At 38.2% G+C, this 10,035-nt stretch overlaps 1 pseudogene; it reads left to right on the top strand.

Moving 5' to 3' along the window:
• The first annotated feature begins 7,542 nt into the window (after positions 1 to 7,542).
• On the top strand, positions 7,543 to 7,902 carry LOC102008537 (annotated as a pseudogene).
• Positions 7,903 to 10,035: the final 2,133 nt, after the last annotated feature.

Raw genomic sequence — 10,035 nt, 5'->3', positions numbered from 1 at the left:
CATACACGGAGTTTTATCTCACTCCACCCAGCTACAGACATGTAAAATCTCAGACAGTGTGGGAAAGTCTACTTCTACTTGCTGTTAAGATGCCCTTTAAGCACCCACTAGCTGTTGACACTGTGACGTGACACTATGATCTGAAATCTGGGCTTCTGAAAAGAGGGATAGAAATGACAGGTTTCCTGAGAGCAGAAGTGGGAAAAAAGAAGAGCTGACAAAGCCAGGAGACAGGAAGGTTGGGGCTCTCAGATGGGGTACTAACAGTCACTGAATCCCTTTAGATGTACCATCAGTAGGTGGTGCTTTGCTTTCTCTTTCACCATCTAAGTTTTATCTTTGCTACAATCCAATGAAATTTTTATTAATCTTATATTACAGATAAGCAAACTGAGACTCAAAGTCCATCTCACCTATTATACTGCTGTGCCACAGGTCAGTTCTCTTCCATTCTCCCTTCCTAAATTATTTTCCAAAGTTTTGATTAATCCCACACACCAGTCCTGTGAAATGCACTGAGTAAATTGAGCATCTTGCTTATGGGCAGGAAGTAAGACACTGAGACTACAAGATATAATCATATCTTAGGAAGGGTAACAGGCACCCTGGGACCCTTATGCCGTCTCATCTCACTCATGGTTTAAGTGTTTGTTTTCTGAAAACTATCTTGAAGTATAACTATACATTTTAAGCTTCCAAATTAATGTGGGGCTAAATTCTCTGGCTAAATGAAAGGAGAGAGGGATGAAAAAGTAAGATATTTGAATGATGCCAAAGAGTCCTATGCAAGCAAGAATCACAGTCTTATAATAAGAGAAATGTTACAAAATTATATTTCCACATAGATAATACTGGACTTTTTTTCCTGGACTACTGAGTTAGCGAGTGTTCTAGTCAGGTACACACTCAAGCAAAGATGAAAAAGAAAATAGACAATGGCTTCTTATGTGGATATTAGTAACAGATGTTCTGAATACATCTCACTATGTAAGCAATTAATAGGTATTTATTAAGTACCTATTATTTGCTTACCACCCTACTCTGCCTTGATCTGATCATTGCTAATTTCCCACTGGACTATTCAATTTTATATGCAGAGGAAGAAGAATTTGAAACCCAGCCTGTCTGTCCTCAGAAACACCACCACATTTTATACAAAGACCCCTCCAGTGACTTGAATGACCTACTTTTATTCCCTAAACTGATAAAATAACTAATCAACTTCAACATCCAAGACAAAAGACAAATTTTTAAAAATTAACAAGTGAAACAAAATAAAAATACTCCAATGAAAAGCTACAACATTTACTCCATTTCTGTACTTCATATTGGTTTGAGGTAATAAAAAGAAATGGGTGACTGATTTCACAGTCTTCTCATTAAAAATGCTTGGAACCAAAAAAGCTTTCTCTTGATTATGGTGTAAGTTAGCATGAAAGATAAAGTCTAGGATATAGTTTCTAGTCTATAGCTTATTTGGAATCTGGAGGAGTCTAAGAAAATAAAAGTTATCATTGAATGCTTTTCATTTCCCCATGGTCACATATTGTTAATGAGTTCAATTTGGGGCTCCATCTATTTTTTTGGCAATGTACACCTGGGAGCTTTGCTACAAAATTATTTACAGTGGGAAATCTCAAAATTACTTAGCTGTTTAAAATTTGAGTGGCTATTTAAATGCATTCTTCATGAGAATGTCTTTCAGCATATAATGCAGTACCTTGGGCTTAGTACATATATAATAAATGTGTGTTGAATTAAATGGAAATGTTGATTTCCTTAGACCCAGCACTAATCATTTATTCAGGGCAATGCCAAAATCTTGTCACCGAAAGAAGAGAAATTCAAAATATATTTCTTAGGTATTTATAAACTGTTGACAATGTTTGACACAACAGGAGCTTAACTTATATTAGCTTGATAAATAAACACAGAAACCATGGAGGTGGGGCATGGAAAGATTGGGGATATCATTAGTATTTAGGAACAACTGGAGCTCACACTAGAAACTCAAAGCTAGCTCTCTCTCTCTCTCTCTCTCTCTCTCTCTCTCTCTCTCTCTCTCTCTGTCTCTTTCTCTCTCTCTCTCTCCAGCTTCTGTTTCTGCTTTTCTCTCTGTGAGCTTCATTCTCTTGTAGGCCACACTGACTTGTCAACTTGGGAAGGAAACTTAGATGAAAAAACTCGTCACTGTATAGCTTCTATCTCCAGCTAGGTTAATTTGTCTCAGTTTTGGAAAGAAAAAAATCCCAGAAAGGAATCTGGTTGGACAAAGTAGGTCCAAGTGCCCACCTATGAACCAGTCAACCATGTCTAAGGGAGCAGATATTACTGCTGCATTCTCATGGCTGAGTGAGGAGATCGTAGTTACCAAAAGGTTAGAGGTTTGTCTCTCAGAAGAAAGGATGAGGGTGATACATCATGGGTAAAATAGCAGGTGCTCAAGGCAGATATGGACCAAAACAGCGATTCATCCAAACTGGTTGTGTGGGGTTTTTTAATAGTTAGCTTTATCATTGTTATTATTAGGATAATAAAATGACAGTGTGAATTTAGGTCTGCCCTGGGTTCTAAACAGAACTATAACATGTTCTTAACTATAAATGATAACATGTTTATAGCTCTTTAAAATTTTTATTAAGGCATAATACAAATGCAATGAACCATACCTATTAAAAATATGTCATGTGAAAGATTTTTACATTATATTTCCATGAAACTACTATAATCTTAAAAATGGTCACATCCAAAAGTTTCCTCCTGCCCTCTTTTAAAGCCCTCTCCCCTGCTTGTCTCTCAAGTCCCCCTCATCCCCACATTTGTCAGTTTCGCATTGCTGTGAAAAGCACCTGAGAAAATCAACTGAAGCAGGAAAATGTTTATTTTGGCTCACGGTTTCAGTGGTTTCAGTCCATGGTCTGCAGGCGCCATTGCTTCTCCGTCTGTGGTGAGGTAGAACATCATGGTGGCGGGAGCCTGGGGCAGAGGAGACTGGATGTTTCATGGCAGCCATGAGGTAGAGAGAGAAAGAGCCCACAGAGAAAGGGCAAAAGACCACATATAGTTCTCAGGTGCTTAGCACCATGATCCATTTCCCTTCAACTAGGCCCCAAGTCTGGTTTCCATCCTTTCCCAATAATGCCATCAAAGTATGAATCTATCAACATGAAGTTAGAGCCCTCCTGATGCCATCACCTTTCAAAAGCCCATCTCTGAATACTGCTGCATTCGGGATCAAGCCTTCAACACATGAGCTCTGGGGAATCCAAATCATAACACCGTGTAGTGATCTCCTTTCTGTCACTGTGGAGTAGTTTGAAGTGTCTAGAATTTGGGATAAATGGTACTACGTAGGACATATTCTTTCTTATCTGATTTATTTTATTCAGTGTAATATTTTGATGCTTATCTATGTTGTACCAAATTATCAGTATTTTATTCTTTTTTATTGTTAAATAGAACACCTTTATATTTCTACAGTCTCTGTTATTGTTATAGGCAGAATTACATACCCATCCCATACCAGTATTGAAGCCCTAGACTCTAGTACATCAGAAGACGACTGTATTTGGAGATAAGGCCTTTACAGAGATAATTAGGCTAAATAAGGGCAATTAAGGAGAGCCCTAATCCAGTCTTCCTGGTGTCTTTATATGAAGAGGGGATTAAGACACAGACAGGAGCAACAGCAAGGATGCAAGTGTCAGGAAAAGATAGTGTAGAGGTGCAATGAAAGGTAGCCACCTTCAAGGCAAAAAGAGAGGCTGAGGAAACCAGTGTGATTTCAGACTTTTTGTTCCCCACCACTCTGAGAAAATAAATTTCTCTTTTTTAAGGCACTCTGTCAGGCATATTTTGTTATGGCAGCCCTACCAAAATAATACATACAGATTGATCACAATTGTTTATTCATTACCCTGTTGTAATGGATAATGAATAAACAAATAGGTTCTTTCCAGTTTGGATCTATTACAAACAAAGCTGCTACAAAAACTCATGTGAAAATCTTTGTATCATTTCACTTGGGTAAATACTTAGCATGCATGACTAAATCATATGCTAAGTGTTCATAGTGTTATAGAAGAGGCTACCAGTTTTTGAAAGTGCTTATGATATTTTACATTCCTGCCAGTGGTATATGAGAGTTCCAGTCACTCCATATACCTACCTAAACTTAGTATGGACAATCTTTGTAAAGCTGAACACCCTAACAGATATGTAGTAACAACTCATTCAGGTTTTAATGTGCATTTCTCTAATGACTAATGAATTGGAGTACTTTTCACAGGCATATTTACCACCCTTGTATTTTCTCCCATAAAGTGTCTGTTCTACTCCTCTGATCAAATTTTTAATTGGCATGGTATTTTTTATTGGATTTCTGACAGTTCTACATTTTATCTTTCTAGGAATTGGATTTTTTTTTTATATTACTACAAACTTCCTTGAATTTTGTTCTGGGATGAAGGTACATAACATGGAAAATGTTTAATCTTTTCAGAGCTTGCTTTTAAATAAACTCTATTAGGAAGAACTAGAGTACCATTTAGCATAGGGCTGTTGTGTCCTACCATGAAGGCAAAGCCGTCTGAGCTCTCCACCAGATGCCCCATGTATTTTGAAGTTTTCTACTATGTTGAAGGGAATAGAAACTATTCCCAATCCTGCTTGTGTCCAGTCCAGGGATTGTTTCCTATAATTGTTCTGAATGACTCTTTTCTCAGACTCAAGTAATTTCCTCACATGGAACCAGCACTCAAGGGCCTAGTTTTGGGGGACCCTGCCCTTCTCCAGAGTTCTTTTCCTGTGCCACTGTCAACTATGGTCTGTTTGGGTGCCCCACTCCATCTCGTCAACTCACAGAGGCTGATGGACCCCAAGGGGTGCCTGTTCCTCTCTCTCTCTCTCTCTCTCTCTTATGTTCTTGTTCTTCCTGGACAAGAAGCTGAGGCTGGCACACAGCCCTTTCATTCGTTCCCTGTCTCTCAAGATCATTTCTTCACTGACTGATGGTCAAATTTTTAAAGACCATGTATTTTAGAGGCTGAGATTTTAAAAAAATTATTTCAGATCTGAAGGTAAAGCCAATCTTTGTTTCTCTATTTTTTCTGGAAATGGAAATCTATCGTCTTCTTTTTCCAACATATTTATATATATTTGGATATGAAAAATTATTTGTGATATAATTAGGAGGTGCTCTGCCATAGGAAATTATTTGAAATATAATTGGGAGGTCTCTGTCATAGGAAATTTCTACATTGTTTAAAATATAGATTGACAAACCAACAAGTAGATATTTTAAACATTGTGGGTCACATATTCTTCTTTAAACACTTTTTTAATGTGTGAAAATGTTTAAATCCTTCCATGAGCTATTCATAAAACAAGTCTCAGCCTAGATTTGACCCTTGGGTCACAGTTTACTGAACCCTAAGATAGGATAACACAGTCTCTAAAAAAAAACACACCTCCAGTATTAGTGGTCTAACACAACAGATACATGTTTCTCACACATGTCCACAGTAGGTTTCCCAGTCAGTCAACACTTGTTCTTGGTTTTCCAAATTGTAATTCAGAGATGCTGGTTCCTTCTACCTCCTGGCTCCTTCATTTTCCCACAGAGTTTATAAGATCATCATTGCAATGGAAAGGGCTGAAGGGTTTCACTGGGAGGATCTCCGGGGCAACTCTGCAAGGTATAATCCTACTTCTAACCACACTGCTTTGTTCCAAAATCGTTTACATCTGCACACTAACTGTAAGAAAGGCTGGGAACACTTGTTTTGCTGTCTGAGCAGGACAAAGAGGAAATGGACTTAAGGAGCAGCTAGCTAATGAAATGTACAATGAATTTAAGTAGCCATGCACCAATCTTCCAAAGTACAGTATGTTTCTCCTTTGCCAGGTTGTTATTCATGCTTATGATGCCACAAATAACATGTCAAGTGAGGAGTTTCAGGAGGTCCTTTGATAACTATATCCTACTATTCTTTTATCCTCTATACCTCCAGCTCCTCAACACAAGATTCACATTCCTGGAGAAGTGCACTTGACACTTCCCATCCTGCAGCCCCCACCCTCCCTTCCCCGTTTCCTTCTTGGTCCATGACAGAAGCCATTGCACCCAGAACTCTGCCAGGCTCACACCTTAGCCAATGGCAGGATCTCAATAAGAATTCAGATCTCCTTATCATAGTGAGTTTTCTGGTCTAGCCTGCTGCTTCTCCCAGAACACTGAGATAGCCCCTACCTGATCTGTGTTCTCTTTAAAGGGAGAATTTTTATCTTATTCTTTCTATCATTGGTGTCCAGAATATAGCTGAGTGCCAAAAAATGTTTTTCTATATGAAGTTAATTTTGTACTAAACAATGATTCATTCATTAAATTTCTACCCATGAAAGATACACAAGGCTTCGCTTTGGGAATCAATCACCACTAGTTCAAATTCATCTCCTTGACTCCACTGGGGAGGTTCCTGTAATGGTCCTTATTATCATCTCTGAATTACTGAGATGTGTAAATATATTAGTTTGCATATTACTAAAATGATGAGTATTCAATTTGACTAAAGCATAGAACACATGAAAAGAAACAGTGATCACTGCAGTTATGTATTTATTTTTAAAGCCTCTGGCAATAACAAAGGCTCTTCTATGTTCAGTCCCACACCATCCCTATGGTACACATCGCATTCAGCTCTGGAAGGAGGTCCCAACCCCTGTTGAAATTTCTGCCAATTCCGGAGAACTTGGATTCTCCTGTGAACTCCCGCACTTCTCCCTTGGTTCCTACACCCATGTATGACTATCTTTCCTTGCTTCACCTCATCCCAGACATTGTGCTCAGTCTCTTCACTATCGCATGTGTACTTTTCGCACACCAGGGCCTCTCACAGGCTGCTGACACTAAACCTTCAGAATCTTTCCCTCATGCAGGCCTCACTAAGACTCTGTTCCTTTCTGCTTTTCTTGTTACTCTGTGCTCTTCTGCAGGAAGAAGGTCTTTGAAAACGTGCAAACTTCAGGTTTCACAGAACCTGGTTCCTCTCACAAGCACTCCTGGATATTTTAGCAGACGGTATTGACAGCTTTGGGGGTCATAAATCACTGAACCGACAGACAATGAGCCTCAAACCTTTTCATGCCTTCTTTCTCATCTTTTCCTTTCTTCTTGGGAAGGGTTGGGAGAAAGGTTTCTCAATCTAATTATGGGTAGAATCTTTTGTTTGAACATGTCCCTGACATCTCCATCTCCACCCTAAGCAGCTTAGGAACATATTTATTTCAAACAAACTCTTTACCACATCATTACACAAACATCTATTGAGAAGCTATAGGCTACTCATTTTAATCCTGTATGTAAAGCAGAGTGTGAACTTGAAGGTCAGATGAAGTTCAGCCCTGGTGATGTCCTGACTAGTGGGCTGGCCACAGACAGAACACTGAAATCCTTGGAGCCTCAGTGTTTTCATCTCTAAAATGAGGCATTTTCCCATCTGCTTCTTTCTCCCATCAAGTGCGTGCCCTTGCCTCCAACCCTCTATGTCTTCTCACAAGACTTTCAGAATCAAAGGATTCCTGGCCAAGAAGCAAAAGCAGCAGCATCCCGTTCCTCAATGGATTCGCATGAAGACTGGTAATAAAACCAGGTGTAAGTCCAAGAAGAGACGGTGGAGGAGGACCAAGCTGGGACTGTAAGGAGTTGCACATGAGCTGCAGCACAGTTACCCTCTCGGAGGTCACAAAGTGATACCCTCTTTGTCATGGTCAAGATGGTATCACCATATCCAGCTTAAAAAATAACACTGGTTGGACAGTGGAATGTACTTAATTAGGAATCTTAATCTTTTTCTGTAATCAGCATTAATGGACCAACAATAAACATTTGAAACCTTAAAAAAAGAGGTATTTGATCTCATATCTACTAAATATAATACAATTTTCTATCGAATGTAAGCCTTTTAGAGGCAGGATCAAATCTTATTAATTCTCTGGCATATAGGAGATGATAAAATATTATCTGTAGATTCACAGGCTTTATAATAGAAACAATAGTACATCATACACATGTAATTAAATGCTAAATTAGATACACACACAAAAATGACAAAAAATATTAAACTAATGAACTCAGAATATTTCATACTCTACCTGAGGAGACACTGAAAAAAGTAATAGAAGCTCTAAAAAAAGATACAAGAACAATAAAGATGAAGGCTGAATATTGCCTTCAAATCTCTTTTATAATAAAATAATAACTACCTTCTAAAAACACTAACATAATTTAATATCATTGCCTGAATTTTCAATTGGGAGCTCTAAATATAACTGAAACTAGGACTCACAATAAAAAAGATAATACTTTTTAAACAGTATTCCCTATGGAACTTGCTATCTAAATAACAGTATTTTCTCTTAATATGACAAAAAATACATTATATTTTCAATTTAAATTACAGCAAGATCATGTGTGTGTATTAGCATGGATATATTTATGCATATATACATACACACATTATGTATTCATTTCAAACCCTCCAACAGCTATTTCCATCTCTCAGTGGTGGTATATAATTTATCCTTGGAGAAGTCTGCTATTTTACTTGCGAAAACACTTTAAGGAGATTTTCATTCATGGTCCTGAAAGGATGGAGCCAAGGCTAGAAAGAGAGGTAGAGCAAGACGGTTAAACTGCCCAATAGAGTATATTGCCTGTCTGGGCAAAGATGGTTATATGTTAACTTGAGACCTGCCCCAAGCATGCTACAGCTCTGGGGGTTTAATGGGGAAGATGCGTAATAAACATGACTTTAATTGGAAGAAGAGTAGGTAAACCCTAACAACATAGATTTAACCTAAGGTATAGAAAGGAATCAGCCACTATAGGACCCTTTAAAGAACCATAACAAACTTGAGGAGCATATCCAGTGTCCCATGCTGTATATTCTCCTTGGTCCCTGAAAGACTTATGTTAAGTGTGTTACATACAACAGGGGGAAGAGGGGCCTTAGTGAACATACCATGGACAAAGCAGTACACCTTCATGAAATGTTAAGAGGTGACTAAGAACAGAGCTTCTGGAGGAATGGTATGGACGTGACTCCCTGGGAAGCTTGCTAAAATGCAGACTCTGGTTCAGAAGGCTAGAGAGGGGCAAAGAAATGATACTTGAGAAACAATGATCATAGAACTGAGTCTGAGGCAGCAGGGTGAGGGATGAGGGTGGGGAGGCAGACAGCAGCAGGTGATAACCAAGACAGGAAAACATTCTCCAGGAATCCTCACTACGTCAACAGAAAATTGAATTGCCTATGCTATAGCACTGAACATTGAAAACCTGGACTCGGATTCCAGAAGTCTTTTTCACATTTTTTTGACACTTCAGTGCCCACTACTGCTTGTCTATGTGCAAATTAGTACACATCAAAAAGCAGACAGATAGCAAACACAATTTTAAAATATATATATACTTAGTTGCATGGCTTGAATTATTCCCACACTCATGATCATGGTTTTATAATGCATGCAGATAAAATAGTCATATTTCTTGTTGTAGAATTATTTGTAGTTTGCCCAAATGTTCTGTACCCTGAAGATATTGTAATGTTTTGGGTCACAAAGGTTATTTACACTTCTAGAGACTTTTAATGTTTCCACAACTTCTTCTCTGATAGTTTAGGCAACATATGCAAGTATATTTAATGAAGGTTTATTTAAGTTACATAAATAAGGTGTTTAAAAGCTCATCTGCTTACCTAGACCTGTCCGATCAGAAATGCATCACTATTTGTACAGAAATAAAGAACAACTCTGACATACTAGCACCACAGAAAATCAAGCCAATCTACTCACCAGCACTCTCCCTAAGACCATTCTTGAGCCCCTAAGTCAATAATCAACCCTCTATAAAGAAAAATGCACACTAAGAAAGAATGCCCACTTCTGCAAGAAAACATAGATATTTGTAACACTGTCCTACAGAATGCACTGCCAAAAAAATTGAAGAATTCAAAGAACAAGATATACAATTTGTTG

Source organism: Chinchilla lanigera, unplaced genomic scaffold (genome assembly GCF_000276665.1).
Source record: "Chinchilla lanigera isolate Chin_1 unplaced genomic scaffold, ChiLan1.0 scaffold00019, whole genome shotgun sequence".
Classification (NCBI taxonomy): Eukaryota; Metazoa; Chordata; class Mammalia; order Rodentia; family Chinchillidae; genus Chinchilla; species Chinchilla lanigera.
Note: the sequence above shows the minus strand (reverse complement) of the source record. Positions and strands in the feature narration are given on the sequence as shown.